The sequence below is a fragment of the Pectinophora gossypiella genome, chromosome 3 (assembly GCF_024362695.1).
Source record: "Pectinophora gossypiella chromosome 3, ilPecGoss1.1, whole genome shotgun sequence".
Taxonomy (NCBI): domain Eukaryota; kingdom Metazoa; phylum Arthropoda; class Insecta; order Lepidoptera; family Gelechiidae; genus Pectinophora; species Pectinophora gossypiella.
The window spans coordinates 17,736,965-17,757,991 of NC_065406.1; the positions used below are offsets into that span (position 1 = coordinate 17,736,965).

Consider the following 21,027-nt stretch of genomic DNA (forward strand, 5'->3'; position numbering starts at 1 on the left):
AATGAGGGAAATCATCGACCACGCCGGCGGCAACAGGAACTCTAGAGAAGTTCATCTTTGTGTCTGCAAAGAATACACCAATCAGAGCGGGTGAGTGAGTCAAACTTTTAGCAGAAGTTGCTAAGTGAATCAACCCTGCCAGTGAACTAGAGTAGGTCGCTGTTGATCATGAAAACAGTCTGACTCCACTTGCATTTGCAATGGAAATCTGAACCTTGTGGAGATAGCTTATTGTAATACAAATCAACCTGCTTGTTCTAATGAAACGCGACTTGTATGCGCCAGCTGAGGTTGCGTTAGTCTTTGAATACTGGGCTGATCTGATAATTTATTGCAAGTTAAATTACTTTGAGAGGAATACTATGATCAGGATTAGTATAAGATAGTCACTTAAAGCTATAACCAAAATTATTTTAATTTCAGTATTGGATATTTTAATAAATACAACTTTGATTGCTCTACTAGCAAAATAATATCAAGTCATTTCAGTGAATGACGCTGCAAAAAAGAATAATTATGAATTATTTTAGTGAACCCTCCCCTTTTCATTAAGTGTACACGTCATCACTTTAATTTTATTTTACGAAGGGAACCAATCTTACCAACGACGATTAACCAGATGATATTCAAAGTTGAAAGACCTCTATATGGCCCAGACATTTTGGCAACGGTCATTACAATTGACGCAATCAAAGACGATTTTGACGAAGATAAAGACAACTTTGCTACCAAGATGGCGAACGCTGGTGAAGCTACCATCGACACACCATGTGAGTTTAATTGAAGTGGGTTGCCATGGAACCATGACGCACGGTTTACATGGACCCTTTATAGAGCGGAAAGAATGAGTCATCAGCCTACATAAGAATTTGTACAGGTTAAGGGTCTTAAAACAATGCCCAAGATGGCTAAACCAACTTGAGTCACAGGTTTAGGCAAGAAAACACTTTTAAAGTAAGTATGTATTTTTCTGAAGCATTACTATTGTTTTTTGAAAGTTTTGGATAATGCTTTAAGAAAAAACTACTCTTGGAAAACTCTGAGGACATTGTCATGTTCTAATAAATAATTCTCCTAAAAGGAAAACCTGTAGATTTAGTTCTACTGAAGGCGCAAAAAAGGTATTAGTTGCTAGATGAGAATTCAATATCGAAACATTTTTTACAGTATCTTGTCCAATCAACAACCGTGTCAAATATTGCTTAATCTCCAACAACACGCCACGAACCACATACTGGTACGGAACTCTTTATAGAGCGGAAAGAATGAATCACCATCGTGGAAGCCACTTGCACTAATTACTCGCAAATTGTATAACAAGGCTGCTTAAACGAATTAAAAGGTCAACATGAATTAATACACGAGAGCGAATTACACTGAAGGATGTTCCAACTGTTTAAGATGGCGAAGTATCGTGTGATAAAGAGGTTCTCACCACGATCCTTAATAATGGTGATGACCCTAACCTGGAAACGAAAGGACGACCAATAAACAATGAGGTAAAGGCGAGTAAGTGCATCGAGCAATAACTAAGTGAAGAAGGTCTACAGGACTGTAAATTTTACTTCTCTTTAGTTGCTTAATAGCCTGTTTAATTTTGTTGTGTTTGTTCACCTTGTTAAAATAAGATACAGTCTTAGACTAAGATTAGAACGTAGATAAACAATATAACTAAAAGATTATTCAATCAACAGGAACCAGGATATAAACGCCATAAAAGTAATACCCAATAATAATAAATCACTTCAAAGACAATCCATCATAATGGCGACCATCAATAAGATACTTAAGCTAATACTGTACATAACAGTAAACAAGTATAGAACAAATGCGGCTATTAAACCAAGTGCAGTGTCAATTGAGCGTGTGAATGGAATCGTGATTGAAATCTCCGTCGGAGTGATTGCACCTAGAACTGAATCATTCGTCGTGACATTCATTATGCAACCTCATAATCTCGATAATGAATGCAAGTTTTCATGAAAGGGTCAAACTTATAACTCGATTACGTCTTCTAATTAACACCTGTTATACATATTTTCCAGTTTCGTATTTTGGTAGCGATTTGCACGTGTCGTGATATATGGAAGCAGTTTTTTTAATACGTATAGTATGTTTACGTAAACTGCTGAATCATTTTAACTACATAAATGTTTGAAGTAGAATATAAGTATTACAATACAATAATATAAAAAGTCATATTAAAGTGTATTATAAATGACTTGCATGATATCGAAATAATGACAATAATTCTAACTCAAAATTAGCTCCTCATTTACTGAATTCACGGACGATTATCGGAAAAAAATTGCAGGAAAAAAATGAAACATTACATGGGTCACTTTGGATTTATGTGTTTTTTTATTATGAAAGGAAGCTGCTATTACATGAGTATGTGTTTCTTGTTTTCTTCAGAAACAGATTGTAATGGGACACGTGACGGTAAATTGCAAGAGTATTATGTGAAGGAAGGGTAATGGAAAATAATATGCCATGACGATCTGCCGTGACCACTGCGTAGTACCAACACATGGACAAATATTGTATTGTTGAAGAAAATAATGCAAGTGTTGATGTAGTTTCCATGATAGAAGCTGTTTCGAAAGACGAAAGATTGACAGTTAACGCAAATGGTGTTGAAATGAAGATACGTCGATGCAATACGGATAATTATCATCATCATTATAACTCATGCATCACTATCCACTACCGGACATATATATCGCATAATGACATTTGATATTAGAAAGATTTATTCAGTCAATCTAACCTAAGCACACCCGATTTTGATTTTATGATAGCAATATAGTTAAACCTAGAAGGACATTGACCGAATTGGAGATGTCTTTAGAAAAGGTTCATTACGATCTACTCTGAACCAGTGTGCGTGTATGAAACGATTGACGAATGTGGAAGAAGCAAGAGAAGTGTGGCAGGATCGAAGCAAAATTAATAAATTCCATAGTCTCTGCTTACCCCGGTAGGAAATAGATGTGAGTTTATGTATATCTGTATGTAATAAAGTTAAATTCTTCATTGGATTGATAGAGGAACAATGAACTTTACAATTGAAAGAAAAGACTAGATCAATATTATTTGTTATTAAATAAAATATTTGCCTTTAAAATATAATATATTTTGTCACTTCTGATTTCGAAAATAATATGTTATTTGACTTCTAACTAGAATAGAATAGAATAACTTTATTCCCAAAACTTTCACTAGGTTACAAAAGCATTTACATAAATTAAGTTTAACAATTTGTGACTAGTAGCTAACACTGCCCAGGGAAATGGGACTGACTCAGCATATTGTTGCTAAGAGTATGGTACGAGTACCCACTCTCACCAACACTGATATTCTGCCAGTACATATTACACTTATAATTAGTAATAAATGAATTGAACATGCCAACAAAAAACCGTGCCGTGAATTGTTTAAACGAAAAAATATATAAATAAGTAAGGTTAACAAAGTACTAAATGAAAATCAGTAGTATGCCAAGGGGTTAAATTAAATCATAATTGATAGTATAAATAAAAATATATGAGCAAATAGAATAGATAACTATATTGGTATGTAAATTGATAGGTGTATCAGTCACCCCATACTTTTTTGAATATTAAGAAGATGTTCTCTAATTTTTTTCTTAAAAGTGGGTTTTGAGGTAATGCAACTACTCCAACTGGGAATATAGTGGTGAACTTATGTTATGTTATTTCACTGAAACCACTCTACCAACGTCTCTCTCGAATCAATTAACTATTGCACAGCCACGAAGTAATCATACTATTGTGTAGTATGTTTCCAGCGAGGAAGTATTTCATTGCTCGTACTTAAACACCTTGAACGGTCAATAAGTTTACAAAAGGTGACGGCAGTACACATGTATACTTGTACAGATTACGTAAGTTTAATAAATACACTAGTATTCCATCAGCGGGAGTAAAATTGCCAGATGGCGTTGGTTGTTAGAAGAATATCTTCTAAAGTCCCTCTAATGTTATGAAACAGTAATCTGACTGGCATCAGACCAAAATGCTGGACTACCTATCATTGACCCCTTTCCTAAATTCGCTCATTTCCCTACGTACACAATCATGCCTATATCCCCAAAGGGGTAGGCAAAGTTGAAGGTATAGTGGACACCATCTCTTAGCCAGCTATGTTTAAGTCCAGTGTTTAAATTTTGTTCAAGTGTCGTTGTATCTTATTATTTCCCTATTTGATATTTTAAATAAATCAAAGGAAATAACTGCCTTAGAAAGCGACGCCGTGTTTTGTTGATTAAAGTGTACGATGTAATTATGATATCATGTCATTAGATGACAGTATTGCCAATAAGCTAAAGAATTTAAACAATGTAGTTTTGACAGCGGAAGATTGTATTTGCTTACCAACAACGGGTATGAGTAAGGGAAATTACGTATAGGCTTTCCTTGACGTGGCTTGCCAACGTTTCACCAACTCGCAGCAATGCAGTGTGTTTAGTTGTTCATTAAACCTTTTCGTAATATGTTAAAATAATTCTGAACTATGACATTATGACTGAATGGATACAATAGTTACTGTTTTTACAATTCGTAATTCTTGATAGCAACCTTTGCTATAAAGCCTACTTTACCTCTGCCCTTGACTTCATAGAACTTTTTATAGAACGCTGACCTACGCAATGAACTGAGTAAACAGAAACCCTTCAATACTAATAGAAGAAATATGATGAAGCAATATTAGAAACAATGAAGTCTATATGACTGAGTACTTTATAGACTAATAATAGGAGGAGGAAAATGTAAACAATGTTGTTTTCCGGTGCTGCGGCCTGGGATCTTGTGGGGATTGGCAGCTGTTACCTTGAAGAGGGTATTAGGCTTTTACATAATAGTGATATTGTTGTTGACAAGATCGTTTTTCATAACACCATTTATTTTGCTTAATAATAAAATAAATAAGTTCCATGGTAGTTGTTGATTCGTAGCATTATCCAACACATGGTGATTATTTAATTTCGGTATGAAAATTACTTATCTTAACCACAACAACATCCTTAGCAGTCTAAACACGTTCTGTACCTACTAAACAGACCTCAACCAATGGACATTCGCCTGCTAGAGCTTACACCACTACCACCAACGTCATCTGATGCATCTTCAACATCAAACGCCGCGCCTGAAACATTGTCTCAAGCGACAACCAGCCCGAGGCGGTCAGGTGTAGCAAAAACTCGGCTAACAGCTGTGTCGGCGCATGCGATTATCGCTCCGTGTGTAACAGGTCGGGCGACCTCGATGCGAGACTTTCTACCACGATGCCGGCGCCGGCGATTCGATCTACCTGTTACAACATCATTCTTTCTGTTCTGCGATCGGACGTTGTATAACCGCCTTATAAGGCGTCGTCTTTGAATTATGATGTTGGTTTTTTGTTGTGTCTGCTAATTATGTTATACCAGCGCTTATATTTGAGGTCGTTGGTTTATGTGTGTCATTAGTTGCATATTTAAAGGTGACACTGGGTCACATTAATATTTTAGCTTTTTACGTTACGTTCTTGTTTTGTCTCAAGCAATGTCATAGCAGGATAATCGGTGTGATTATCGTCTGTGAATTTATTTATTTTATGTTAATCGTCGTTGTCATCATTAACAACTATTTTTTCATGCATTGCTTACTAGGTCACCTCTTTATACTATTATTAGCCAATCCGAACAGCCATCTCCATAACTTTTTCTGACTACCGGACTGCTGGTCTGCCCATTAGCTTTTGCCCTATTCTAGGTTATTTTTTTATGAATTCCTATTGAATTCCAGTCATTTGATAGATGAACATTGTTAGTTTATCTATGTATAACCAGAATATTTCCGTCGTGACCAGCAAGTGCATTGGACGTGATTCAATCAATATAAACATAAAAATATTATACCATATTATCAACTAGCCGTGTGTAGGCACGTACCTACGTATCAGTGACAATGTTACTGGTTCTGTAAGACAAGGTAAGTGTGTTATACGTGTTGACAGTTCATTGACAGAGCCACGGCATTGATTTACTATAAGAATTGTATTCGGTTATTTCATTTATAACTCGTCGGTAAATCTTTCTTGCTTGACGGTGAAAGAAAACATTGTGAGGAAACTATACGCTCTAAAGTAAGTACATTCAGAGGCAGAAATACACCTACTGAGACTACTGATCTAACCTGTAATTTGGCTGGTCAGATAGTGTGACTAAAAAGGCTTGAAAGCTTTTTTAATACGTTCAGTTTCAGTAAGCGTATTCTGAAATAAACAGGATAAATGCTAGGGAATTTGTTTTACTATTCTTGAAAAAACCTGATGTTTGTTTTTAGGAAGTTTGTATTAGACTACAACTTGTTTTATCTCGAAAACTATTTGTTGTAGAGAAACTACTCGTGCGCAGAAGTACCTAACTTACCAAGTCTTCCTTATTTAACTAATAAGGAAATTAAAATTTAAACACGTGCATATTATGTTATTGTAGATCAGTATACTGTTGTTAAAACTATACTTTTTGGTGTTAAAAATAATATTAAAACGTAATTGACATTATAATATTGTATAAGAACAGTATCGTTTACTTTTTTAGTATTCAAGTTAAGTGTTCTTTTCACACCGTTATCACTTCAATTGAAATTTAAGCAAATTAAATTACGTAAAAATATCGAAACTTGTTATCAACAAATCATCACTGTCATTATGAGGAATAATATTCCTAGAACATTTCATAGAACATGGACTAGCCAATAGAAAGGCCTATCGGAAGTCACGTGCCACCAAGATGGCGCCGGCCACTTCCGGAGCGGCGCGTGATTGCCACTCACGACCGCATTATTTGATTCCATCTTCATTCCCCGATTATTGAGCACTCCTAATTTAATTGTTTACATCTCTGTTCAACGCCGCGATGGAATTTATAAGATATTCGTGACCGGAACATTTAGATAAGCGATGATATTCTCAATTGTTTGCATTGTAATATTTGTAATTGATGTTTATTTAAGCTCGCCTCTTTATTGAAAGGCCGAAAGTCCTCGCGTGGTTTATAAATACAGAATATTCATATAGTGAGCTTTTGATGGCCTGCAACGTCGGGACATTGTCACACACCGGACACTTCATACAAAAATCTCATTCTTATTGCTTAAGTGTCAGTGAGACAGACAGTTCGCGAAACTGCCGACTTAACATAAAAATACGTTAAACATCTTTTGGGTTGAAGAAGAGTGAATATCGAAGTAGTGTAATGTTCAGTGAGCTGCGGAGGACGATCAGGTCAAGGGCAGTGTCGTAAGTAGTACATAAGTAACTCCTACAATTGGCCACGGCGGAGACGTCACAGTATAGCGCTGTCTCACTTCCTCAAGCAACTAACGTCATCTCTCGCTCACTTGCAATAAATTTTAGAAAATTGTATACATATTATTAATAAAAAAAAACAAAGAAAAAGTTTTAAACAAAAGGTGAAATTATAAGAGGTCTCTTCCAGAGTTTACGTGTGAGGTTAAGTTTCATAAAAGGAGCCACTTGGCTGCCAAAGGTTACCTTATTGTTTTAACTTTTAAAACAATCGATAAGTACTTACTTAATCATAATAACAATTTTAGACTCGGCATTTAGTTGTAGTAAGTATTGGAAACAACAAATCATAATAGTATACCTACCATCTTATGTCCCTACCTTATGGTTCCAGTTCCACCAGACACGTGTATAATATAAATAATTTAATATGCGCAGCAAAAAATCCGATAAACAAATCAAACTGTGAAAACGGATAAAATATTCCGTAATAAGTACTTTTTGAGACGCAAAAAGACGGTTTTAAAAACATAATCGTTGTAGACAATTGCAACATAAAAATACCTTTTAAAAAAGTTTATAAAAAAAACATTTACTTTTTCATATTTTTATTCGCCGGTCTATTTCTTGTTGTTGGACGTGTTTGTAACATTTTGTAATTACCTATAATAAATTAATATATTATGCGAGGTGGCAAAACAATAAGCATTTTTATTTTATTTTATTTAGTGGTGAAAGTAATTCGATTATACCTCTAGATATTAGATTCTACTATGATCAAATCAAACTCTTTTGAACAATCGTGACCATTAGCAGCTACTTATTCGTGTAATGTACTTATCAATTAAAGGAGTTAAAAAAAGATTATTAATTTGACCCTTTGCCGAATTTGTATGTATGTAATATTGTTGGAATTGCACAATTTTAAATTATGTATTATTAGACTATGTGGGCTTCTATACACGTGTGCCGAACGCGGTGTACCGATTTTGTGACGAGAAATCACTACCTGCTAATATTTTGTTCGTGATACAAAAATTTCTACGTCTACGTAATGAATGCCGAAATACAACTTTTATAATCAATTTACATTAAAACACGTGATATCTGTCACATCCTTATTATTAAAAAAAAATACATATATGTTAATATACATACAACAAATACATCTGCCGTCTCAAATACTATGTTCGATTAAAATACCATCAACTAACGACTTGAGTATTTGCGTCACAAAGTGCATTAGACGAGCAGTAATTCCACGCAAAACGATTTGTCTTTCGAAATTATTTGTTTTTATTTGAGGTTAGACTGTTAGGGCGTAGTCTGAATACGTCGTATGAAATAACTATGCTTTAATTTTACATACATGCACACATAACTTATTACCTACCGCTTATTACCTACCGGGGTAATTTTACCATCTTCAAGGCATATTAGATCATTATCATCAGCCGTACGACACCCACTGCTGGGCATAGGCCTCTCCCAAGGATCTCCACGACGATTGATAAGATATTAGATAAGCGAACTTTATTTATGGTCTACTATGCGTTAGCTGAATCATTACTGAGCTATACTTAGAGCTGTTACGGGGTAACATATAAACCTTACCTACATAAAATTAAAAATATACAAATAAGGTTCCTCAAGAAAATTGTAAACAAAAAGACCAAAGATACATATAAAGAGGACTATAATAAACTATTCTCATATTGTAAAATATTGCCTATACTAGATAAAAAGGTTCAGTACCTAATAGCGTTAGAATCATATTATAAAGAGGAATATAAAATAAAAATAAATCATAATATTAATACGAGATCCAAGGCACAGGGTAAACTTCTCCAGACACCTGCTAGAAACTGTTATGGAGAGAGGACTAGAAAATATATAATATCAAGGTTATGTAATAATCTTCCATTTCTGTTAGATCAAAATAAAATTATATGTACTGGTAGTCTTTTTTTTTTAAGAAGAAACTGAAGGAATATATGTTGGAATCAATAATGAGTGTAGTTAAGTTTAGTAAGTTAAGTGTCTGTAGTATAAGTCAATTTATAGTATTTTAGTGGGTGGTGGGTAGTTGTTGTAAATGCTGGTACTTAAACAAAATTAGGGAATGAGCGCGACGCCAACAAACTACGGTTGTAGTTTGGCGATAGTATTAAAGTGTATATGTATGTAATTTTGTTTATAAATAAATTTAAAAATAAAAGTAGAGACTATGGAATTTCATTAGCTTCGATCCTGACACACTTCTCTTGCTTCCTTCACAGTCATAAAAAAATGGCTAGACGCTTTCATTTTACTTAATGTAAAGTGAATATAATGAATACAACACCTTACGCCACAAAACCTTAGAAGTCTCAAAGGCCTCAAAAGAATATTCAATGTTCATTTATTAATAGGTACCTATGTTGTTTGAATAACTTACACAAAAAAAATTCGTCTATCTTAAATCGAAGGTTCAACTCACTTATCGATAGAAAGTAATTTCTCTACGTATCAATTTTTATTTCATTCCTTTATTCTTTCTTTAATCCACTCCGCAACAGTCGTGAAGCCAGATAGGTAGAGATACCTCTTTAAGTTTTTTCTAGTTAGTGTTGTGCATCGTTAACATCTGCTAACACTGCTTGAAAATAACTAAGTAATTTTCTTATAATTTATACAAATGAAAATAAACGTAAGTAACGGCCGGAAAAGTCTTGAAAAATATCTTGGTTATTACAAATTACGAAATTGTGCCGGAGGAAACGTGTAGGTTACATAAAAGGGAACGGAAATACGTATATATCTACGTATAAGGTTTAGTCATATTAGCATTATCACTATCTGCTTATTGAGATAAGTAAGATTGGGAACAATATATTTGATCATGTATATCCCATCAAAGATTTATAAGAATGTTTTATATATTTTATAACAAACCAAGAGTTTTTATTTTTATTACGAATTTTATAGCCGAGAATTCCGGGTGATATGACGATGATTTGTGTAATCTATATGTATTGTTTATTTACTATTATTTACTGTGTTAGGAAGCCAGCTTATAATTTATAAGTTTTTTAAATATGTATTTGATCAAAGATATCCTATAGATGTACACGAATATATATTTTATAACAAACCAAGCGTTTTTAATTTTATTACGAAATTAGTAAAACATTGAAATGTGGTAGAACTATTTTTAAATTTAAATTGGTTCGACGGTCAAACAAATGAGAAAAGAAATGCTCACTAGTTCGACGGTCGAACTAATGAGAAAAAAAATTCTCACTAGTCCGACGATCGAACTAATGAATCGAACTAGTGGGAACAAAGGATCACGTTTAAGATCATTTGATATGAAATGCTATATCCATTAACTTATTTACGAATTATTATTAACTGCCAAATATCATCAATCTTCTATATTTAGTGATTGCCATCACAGGTCCCATATAGTCCAAAAACAAATTAAGAAAATGTTGACATCACTAAGTTTAATCTAAAAACAGATTTTTTTAACATTCGTTGGTTTCGCGCAAACATTGTGTTTGCTCTAGTGGAAACAGGTTGGACTAGTATCTGGTATTTATCGATGGGCCGGCGTCAATCGCGTACAACTGGTTTCTGGTGGTCAGTCTTCCGCAACCTGGTTGGAGGAGCACAGTTCCTATTAGATTCCAAACAGGCTCTAACGGGGACTACGCTGAGGAATTTATTAGATTGTAATAAAGACAAGCATCGAATTATTTACATAGATAATCAATGTGCGAGAAACGAGGCTAGAGCGAAGTACGAAGCACTCGTAAAAGAGAAGACTACTTTTGAATACATACAAAACATACATCCAATAACATAGGACTTATCACTAATAGGGCTATTTTAAATGGTATGTATGTAATATTTATAATAAGTAAAAAATGTAATATAATACGTGTCATCTAAGGGGCTTTACATCCCTGACAACACGGCAGAAGAAGAAAGCAATATTATTTTTTGCACGTGCCGGCGTTTAATGCTCTCTCGTATTTTATACGCGTCAAAAGTTTTTACTCACATCTAAATAGTATACTTAAATAAGGCACTTTTGACGTGGTAAATCCCAAATGTTGCGCAAATATTTAATTTTTAAAGTGTGTGTTTTACTGTACACGCTAAGCACGCTTTTAAAAAAGAGATTGTGACGTTATAACATAGCGATAATTGTAAAATCTGAAATGATCCTACTTTGTACTGACAAATTAAAGTTTTTAACAATGTAAAGAATCAATATTAAAAAAAGATTTAACTTGAAACATATACCTACTTGAAACATAAACGTATACCTCTTTGCAGCCAGATGTTACTTGCATTTGGCAAACGATCAAATGTGAACAGATAAATCCTGAACACAGATACAGGGTGAACACGTAAATATTCATTTAATAATCAAAATACAGACCGCAGATAATGTGTATCGGTTCGGCAGAAGATTTCCTAACTATTTTATATTATAACATAGCGTCACGCCTGTATACCAAAAGGAGTAGGCAGAGTTGTACAGTATATACACCCACACCTCGCCAGCTATGCTTAAGCCCCATATGACATGTCTATTTTATCGAAATCTATAAAAATAAACTTGCATAACCTTTCAGACATCACATAATGATTAAAATCTTAAAAAAAAATACTAATTGCAAAGACTTTTTTCAATCGTATTGTACAAGTTTTTATTTACTTTTCGTGTATTTACGTAAACTTCAGATGAATGAAACTAATTTTGTATGCGTAGGATTTCCAAAACTTTTAAAGATTATTTAAATAGTGATTTTTTCGTAATTACGTTGTTCATAGTTTGTTCTATAGACACTCTGTACAATGTGATGATGCTAATATATCTAAGCATAACGTATACATTTCCTCGCGTTGATATGTTTATTACATCAGTGTTGAACGGAGCTTTTGGTTTTACATATAAATCTGTCAGTTCATACAGTACAGTCCATAATATACATTATGTTATTTTCAATTATGACTTTTACAATAATACTTCAAGTAAGACCTTATACTTATAAGAGGTACCTATTTTATTGTATTTTATAGACTGTCCAAAACTCTCTTAGATGGATTTATATCTTAGTAATAAGGAATAGATACATAACATAACGCCTTAACATTAATCTCCTCATAATATGATCAATATTATATTAAAAGGAATTTATTCCATAAATATTTACTACGTAATCGTAAGTTATAAAACATAGTTATAAACATCATGATGATGTTGTTCAAAATTAATATTTATCCACCTACTAATTAAGTATTATTTAGCTAGCGAGGATGTGGCTTATTGGTATGCTTCTTCAGAAAACACGAGATTATGACGCCATCGCATTTACATATTGCTTACAAATAACCACATATGAAACTCACGATTGCAATAGCCAGTTATGACAAATTCACGTCTGATTAGCAGAACTACTATTAAACGATTTGCAGTCGCTCTTATACCTATATATGTGAGCAAATATTGTATCTCATCTGCCATGGTCATGAACAGCCTCCGTGGTCTAGTGGTTTCGAGCTCCGGGCTCGATTCCAGATCAGACATTGTCGCAATCATTTTGTGCGACTGCCCTTTGTTTGGTAAGGACATTACAGCCTTAAATCACCTGAATGACCGAAAAAGTAAGATGATTACTGATTCATCTTACTTTTTCGGCTTCGAGTGAAGCACTGGCTTCAGAGGGCACGTTAAGCCGTTTATCCCGGCTATTAGCCGTAAAACACCACCACCAACCCGCAGTGGAGCAGCGTGGTGGAGTATGCTCCATACCCCCTCCGGTTCATTGAGGGGACACTTGTACTCATTAGTGAGATGTAAGAATATAGGCTATTTTATATTATGTATCTGACATGGGAACCATGTGTCTATAAAATTTGAATGTAAGCAATCTACCGCGTGTAATGTATCACGTGGTTATAATGTATCACGTGGTTTCTAGGATTTGTGCCCGGTTTATGGCAATGGGCTCGTCCCCTATTACATGGGACTTCAATATAACTGGAGTGGGTGTACTAGACACCTTCGCCTACCTCTTCTGTTAAGAAATCTACGCTTCACCCTCAAGCTTCGTCGATGAAATCTATTAGGATGAAGCGTAGACTTACATTCAGTATTTTTTGTACTTAGCAATACAAAAACCCAGTAGTCTATCTAAACGCACTGCATAAACATAGGCAGTGCAGTAATGTTTGCGTTGCTGTGGCGCGGCGTCTGCGCAGATATTAGTGAAAGTCGCGCAGGACGCCGCGTGCGCATTCCGGCCGCTCTTTTGGCCGAGCACTCGTTACGTCTAGATCTTCAAGAGAATGCCTAGCCTTATGTTTGTTTTTCAAGACATGCTTGAGATCGTAATTGATTTTAGATTCTCTATTTCATTGTGCGACGCTGTTTTGAGATTCTACTCATTTGGTTTTTCTTTTATATACTTGGTTTATACAAAGTCGGTAGGTTTTATAACAGTAAACTAGACACCTTCAGTATCCTTGATCCTAGACTAATACCGCAATTACAACTAGATAACTACTATGTCTTTCCTACTAACCTGCAGGGAAGCAAGCGAGATGATATAATAAATATCTACCTACCTTATAATAATTAAATAAAACGTAAATAATTTATTCACACCACATTTCAGTTAATAATAATATTTTTGGAAGTGTAGTTCGGTGATTGACTTCCTGAACAAGAGTAGACCGCCTACAACCAAGCTTATTTACATTGACTTATAATAAACACGGAATTGAGCGCCTTATCACATTTTAAGTATAAAATTTTAAAAATAACTACCTACTTATTTATTATACTTTATAAAAATATATATTCCGTATATTATTGTGCAAAAAAAAAACAACCTACCTATATAGATTTTTGGTTGACTAACAAACAGAGACATGAAATGTTGCAAGTTTTGGGTGAACGGGTCGGCGACTGACTATATAATGCCCACTTGATTAAGAAAGAGCTTTTTTGACCTGACTTATTCTAGATTCCTTAGCTGGACAAATGAAGAGCGTTGAGGGCGCTCACCTGGTATAAAATTTAAGACAACAGGCCTGAGGGTCAGGGCGTCATCTGAGAGGATCAAATTGGAATTGGATTGCTGTGCACAGATTATTATCATTCATTTTGGATGTATCTGCCTGACTGATGACAGAAAGAAATACGTATTTATTATTTTAAATATTTCGCTCAAAAACAAATAACAAAATTAAGCAACACACACACTGCGGACTCAGCAGGCTGTGAGTCGATGGACGTGTCATTACGAAAACATAGAATACATTTATTTTATTCTTATTCTTCTTAAAACTCCTCGTTTGGCTTTTTTTACTTCATCTTTATCAGCCGTACGACGCCCACTGCTGGGCATAGGCCTCCCCCAAGGATCTCCACGACGATCGGTCCTGCGTTGCCATCATCCAGCGGCTTCCCGCGACCTTCACCAGATCGTCGGTTCACCTTGTAGCGGGCCTACCCACTGAGATTTTTTTACTTATAAAAGTTTAATCACGGGGTCAATTGACAAATAACGTGTAGGGTGATTTCATGACGACGACGTCCGTAACGATGTGGACAAAGACATAATTATCATGTCTTACTTCCCTCTTGATTCAAGATGTTCAGCAATTCAAATTCAAAAATATTTTTATTCAGTAGGTAACATAGTTACACTTTGAATCGTCATTTTTTACATAACGAACGTTTCATCCGCCTAAAACTACTGCAGCTTCCCACAACCTGTATAGCCGGGGAAAAGAAGCTGCAAGAAAAACATCGGCACAGGGCCCTAGGCGTTCTTTAAAAAAATATGATGTCAAGAGCTTCAGACCTCTCAGCTGTAGTATTTAAGTACTATATTTTGACGAATGTATCTCACATCGCAATCTACCGACCAGGCATCTCATAACCCTCAGACTCCCAGCTCAAGCACGGCTAATAGGTTCCCTATAAATAGTCGCTTGGAATTCGATCCCGTTACCTAACGGCAGAGTGCCTGTGCACTGCGCACTGAGTACTCAGTACCTAGTACCGCCCTCAATGAGCGACTTAGTTATACGCATCTAGATACAACAACTTCTTGGTCGATACACACTGTACCTTGCGGTGTACACAACAGTGAATCCCATCTTTTAGACGAGCTATATCTATAAAGAAATAGCTACTGTAAAAGAGACCAAGAGGAAGGCCAAAAGTGAAATGGAAAAGAAAGTAGATTTATAAAATAAGCATACTTATGTAAAAATGTTAAAGAAGGCCTACACTACCGGAAGGGGTAGTCAGAGGTGTAGCCACTCATCGCCAGCTAATAGGGGGCGAGCCTACCCAAAACCCGGGCACAAATCTTAGAAACCACGTGATGTCAATTATCTATAAGAATATTATAAAATACGATTATTATATCTTAGCTTGAATCATTGGAAACATAGTTAATTACCAAGTGAATGCAGAACTTTGTAGCGTCGCCTCTCACTTACCTGAAACAAACAGAGTTTTCATTAGCGTTATGCAAGTTTATTTTAAAAGCGTTTACCTTATCATAATCGCCATACATAACACAACATTTTATAATCTTTATCAGGCAAATCTATACTTGAAACTAAACCATTAAATGCTTACGGGAAAACACATAATTCTTTAGATATTAGTAAAGGTCTACACAAGCTTACGGAAAGGCTGTGGAATAGTATACTCAGTGGCTTATACGTAAATTAAAAGTATAATACCATAATGACAAATTACTTAACACAATTTAAATTAAGTTATGTAATTCTTGTAAACTATGTACATACATACATACATAAACTCACGCCTATCTCCCACCGGGGTAAGCAGAGACTATGGACTTCCATTTGCTTCGTTCCTGACACACGTAAGCTATGGCCACGCTGTTATTTTAATTTTAACCGTTTTTTGCAATTACTAGGTATATTTATTGCAAAAAACAATAAACACAATTTGACAAAGGGTGACCTCATTGCTTATACTAAGTTTCTTCCAGTCTCGCTGCTACTCCATATTTAACTATGCAATGACCCTTAAAGTTTTATAAATCTATATTATTAGGACATAGAAGCACTTCATCCAAAAAAAGCAATATTATAAAAATATAAAAGCGCGCAATATCGACAAATATCAAATAGCAATATGGCTTATAAAGATTAATAATAAAAATTGCTTCAATGGGGCCCTTTAAGATCTTTATTGTATAATTGTAATTACGATTATCCAGACATCAGAATGCAAATACATCATGTTTTGCATATTAATCACTGAATATATCACCTTGTTGACAGAATGAATCATATTAATAAAGCCATAAAGCAAGAGGAGTTAATTTGTTTTGACTCATTGTATTGACATACGCTTTAGAACTAACAAAATCTTGCCTCGTATCTAAAGCAAGACTACTCTATTCTACCGTATCTCTTATGGGTGGCTTGTAACGGAGTCGCAGTGCATATTTTTTACATAATTATTTTGTCTACATTAGAATAGAACGGGACTAGAACTAAAGAACTATATATTAACAGTTCCAACTACCGCTTCTTATACTTACTTACACCAAATTACATACTTTGCTGCGAGTACAAGCAATATGTACACAATTATTGACCGTGGAGTATGTAGTTAATACATTCGGCTAATCCAAGAATAATGAGTGTAATAATCCCAATAATTAGATCGACAAAAACTGGACGGTACCAGGCGAACAGGAAATGGAACTGGTTGTGCTGATAGATGAGAGAGGGGGTGAGGTATAGATTTCGAGAGGAGGAGGGGGTGGTACAGCAAATAGCTCGAATTTTCGGTAGAAACCACCAACAGGTTTACGTAGCTAGAAGACTCAGCACATGAGGAATATGTTCCTATCTTCCTATGCATTTGTTTTTGAAGATATACTTACATTTCATCACCAGCCCATTAACGTCCCCACTGCTGGGGCACGGGCCTTCCCTATGGATGGATAGGGAGATCGGGCCTTAAACCATCACGCGGGCCCAGTGCGGATTGATGGTTATTAACGACTGCTAATGCAGCCGGGACCAATGGCTTAACGTGGCTTCCGAAGCACGGAGGAGCTCGAGATGAAAACTTCTTTTTTTTTGTGGTCACCCATCCTGTGACCGGCCTTTGCGAAAGTTGCTTAACTTCAACAATCGCAGACCGAGCGCGTTTACCGCTGCGCCACCGAGCTCCTCACCTACTTACATTTATGTGATATTAATATCGTAGAGTCTTAGTTCAGATAACGCGTGACTTAAATTGTAGTGCCACGGGTTCCAGTCCAGCATAGAAACACCTTAAACTATCTTAAAATGCAAGTTAAATGGTACGCAGTTACTAAGCATTTGATGTTGCCTCATTAAAATACGAACACTAGTTGCATTCAATAATAAACACAGATGTGTAGATATAACTGCTACTGCAGATGTAATTTACGAGCTGCACAAAATGGCCGCTAATTGTGGAGTATAATTGTAGTTGATTATTGTAACGAGTGTATTTCACCTGGAGCATTGTTTCCAATTTCAATCTCACGTAATTATAACGCTAAATGCATTTTGTGCTTTGTATCAAATTATACTTTTATGAATAGCTTGACGAAATGCAACGACTTGTAGCCGAGTTGCTTGAGGGTAATTGCTGAAAGCTGGATTCAGTTCTGAACCGGGAAAATAATTATATTATTAAGACATAATTTGGAGGTAAAAGATGACCCAAGGAAGTGGGGATGAATTGTGTGTAGAAAACGATAAGTTAGAGGATGATAAAAGCGTTATGTTTTTACTAAGAGAAGTCAGAAATATATATCAAAATTCTATTAAAGGCGTATTCAATAGAAATATGAATTTAAACGTGACTAGAATGAAACTTTATCGCGTTGGAAATCGAACGTGTTGTAATAATCTAATTGTAATAATTTAATAACATTAGTTATTAAATTGTATTCTAAAAACTGTTTGGTCTGCTATTATCGATACTCACCCTCTTTTACGCAGTAAGTTTTATTACAGGAGTGCATAAAGCGAGTCGCTTCAAATCAGGCACTAGAGGGGGCTGCAGAGGGCTGGCAGAGGAAACGCGACCCAAACTGGTTTGTCTCCAAACCCGTCCTAATGAGACACTAGTCAGTCGGTAGCCACTAAAGTTCAAGAGCAAGAGCAGTGACGTCACCAGCAGGTAGGTATATCTTGTCCAACAGTAGGTTTATTACCAGTAAATGCTATTGATTGTATGCAGAAGAAGTTTCTTGCGGAAGTCAAAGGTGTACATGAGATCATCTATGAAGACTTCAAAAGGCTCTATAAAAATAAACAGCCTTCGTCTTTGGTGTGGATTTTAAGGTCGATGATAACCTCACCAATTCTGGTGTTAGGGATATTATTGCGCCGTTAGAAGCCCGTGGTATCGCATAGCTCAACGAAGCTTCCGAAGCATGAAATGACAATTTAAGATATAAAAAAACCTATCTCCTTACACGCATAATAAATTATGTGTACAGGATGATATGATTTGCCAATTTAATGAGGAGAGACAGTTGTGCAGATACTCGTATGGCCACTTTAAAACAATTGATGCCGATTGATTCTCTCTGCCTCCTTCAGGCCAGGAGTGTTCAATAATTTGTATCATTATATAATGACTCATCAGCATCATTTCATACAGTCTCTATACAAATGATACATGATACAATAATACATGCTATTAATTTCGGTCATTCTCTTCTTCTGTCCTTTGTGATTTGATTCAATCTTAGTGAAATTAATGAAACGTAGTTAACGTAAAAAACGGATTAACAAATTCTTATTCACTTTGTGTAATACCCCGGAGCAGTTTGCAGTGAATACTTAGAATGGACGACAATAAAGTAAGTAAGAAGTGAGTATTCTCTTAAATTAATGTCTAGTGCTTAGGAAGGGGTCGTTTACAGTTTCTTTGTTCCTTTGTCAAAAGATCATTGCCCTCAATCAAACGCATCCTTTGCATTTATGTTATTTTATCGTCTTGTTTGCGACCACCTACCTGCGTTTGTAAAAGATAATCGGAAAAAATCTCCGTCAAAACAGGGCCAACGTCTCTTGAAAGGTATATGTCTGTATATTTGATTGTTCTGGGAATTATGCGATAGATGAAGTAATTTGTTTACGGATCTGAATTATTTAATGCAACTAGCCCTTTTCTTGTCCTTTATTGCACAAAAAGATAAGATTTATCTTGATTTGATAGACTAAAAACGTGATAAATTTTTAAAGCTATCATAAATACAATAAGGACTGCAGACCGCAAAAAAGATCAAAAGTAGTAGCTTCACATAGCTCATCGTCCTGCCCCTCGTTAGTCGCGCAATCTGTTGCGATTGGCAATATCCGCTGTTGAAGTGCAGTTCCCATCATAGAACTGAGGGCAGATCAGAGAGCTAGCTTTTATATTCGTTAAGACTGTGCTTATCTTTAAGTCGGTTCTCTCTATTGCAATTCCTAAAATTATATTTAATTAATTATTTTTATTTCAAAATTATATAATATAGTAGTACATCTATAAAAGTGAGACGATTTGCATAACATTTGATAAAAAATATTGATTTGCATTTTTTTTATGTAATTGTACCTCACAGAAGATAACTTGCAAAAAATTTGAGAAACTAAAAGTAGTAGTACTTTTTTTGTTTTTATTTATTAATTTTATTTTTATCTACTACGTATACTAGGTAAAATATACGATAGGGAGGTGATACGATACGTTGCACGACATAGGTATATTTATTCTGTTAATTTGTCTCTGACCAAAGAACAATGAACTAAATGATTGATGTATTTAAATAGCAAATAGGGCAAAAATAGTATCAACAGCAAATAAAATATACATAGCGAATGATTCTGAAGATTATCTACAACGTTTCAATGACTTTTAAAAGGCCTTGGTTTGTCACATTGTGTTTGAACAGGAACCTGCTCAATAACATTACAATATTTTTACCTATTTAAAAAAAAACACAATAAGTGGTTGTTACAACGAAAACTAGACGTTTTCTTGGCCAAACATCAACTTTACTACTTTACATTACTTTACTAGATATCCATTATCTTCAATTTTGTTAATAAGTTTTCGCTGCTATCCTAATTCATTTAATGTTTTATTGATACAGTTTGGATACATCTTAGAACATCGTATCAACAGAACCTGCAAGTTGTTATCTGCATGTGGATATCTATGCCAACTCCATAAGGGATTACGGGCGTGAGATCATGAATATATCTATCGCCTGAGATTGTGTCAGAAATCCGGAAGGAAGCTAATATTAATTCTATTCAACTCATCACATTTGCATAAATAAAACAATAAACTTGTACTTCCGATATTAAATGACCCGAAAATATTCGATTTCATCTCCATACTATGCAGATGAGACCATTATCATATACTTATTGTTGTACTGTTTCGTATTTTATCATACTTATCTCTTATATCGATAGGAACATGAATTTGTGTTCCAATTATCTGATAATTACAAAATTGGCATATGATTTGTAAAAAATGTGCGTATAATCATGATTAATTAATGTACCTATGTAATTAAATATATAAGATACTTATTTATTCAAACAATTAAAAACAAAACAAACTCTCTGACAGAAAAACTAATTCTCTGACAGAAATAACTACCAGCC

The 21,027-nt window shown here is 34.9% G+C and overlaps 1 protein-coding gene across 1 annotated transcript in view; it reads right to left on the reverse strand.

Annotated features, from left to right (window-relative positions):
• Positions 1-21,027, reverse strand: part of LOC126382082 (uncharacterized) — a 79,279-nt gene that overhangs the window by 39,187 nt on the left and 19,065 nt on the right. The gene's annotated exons all lie outside the window — the stretch shown is intronic.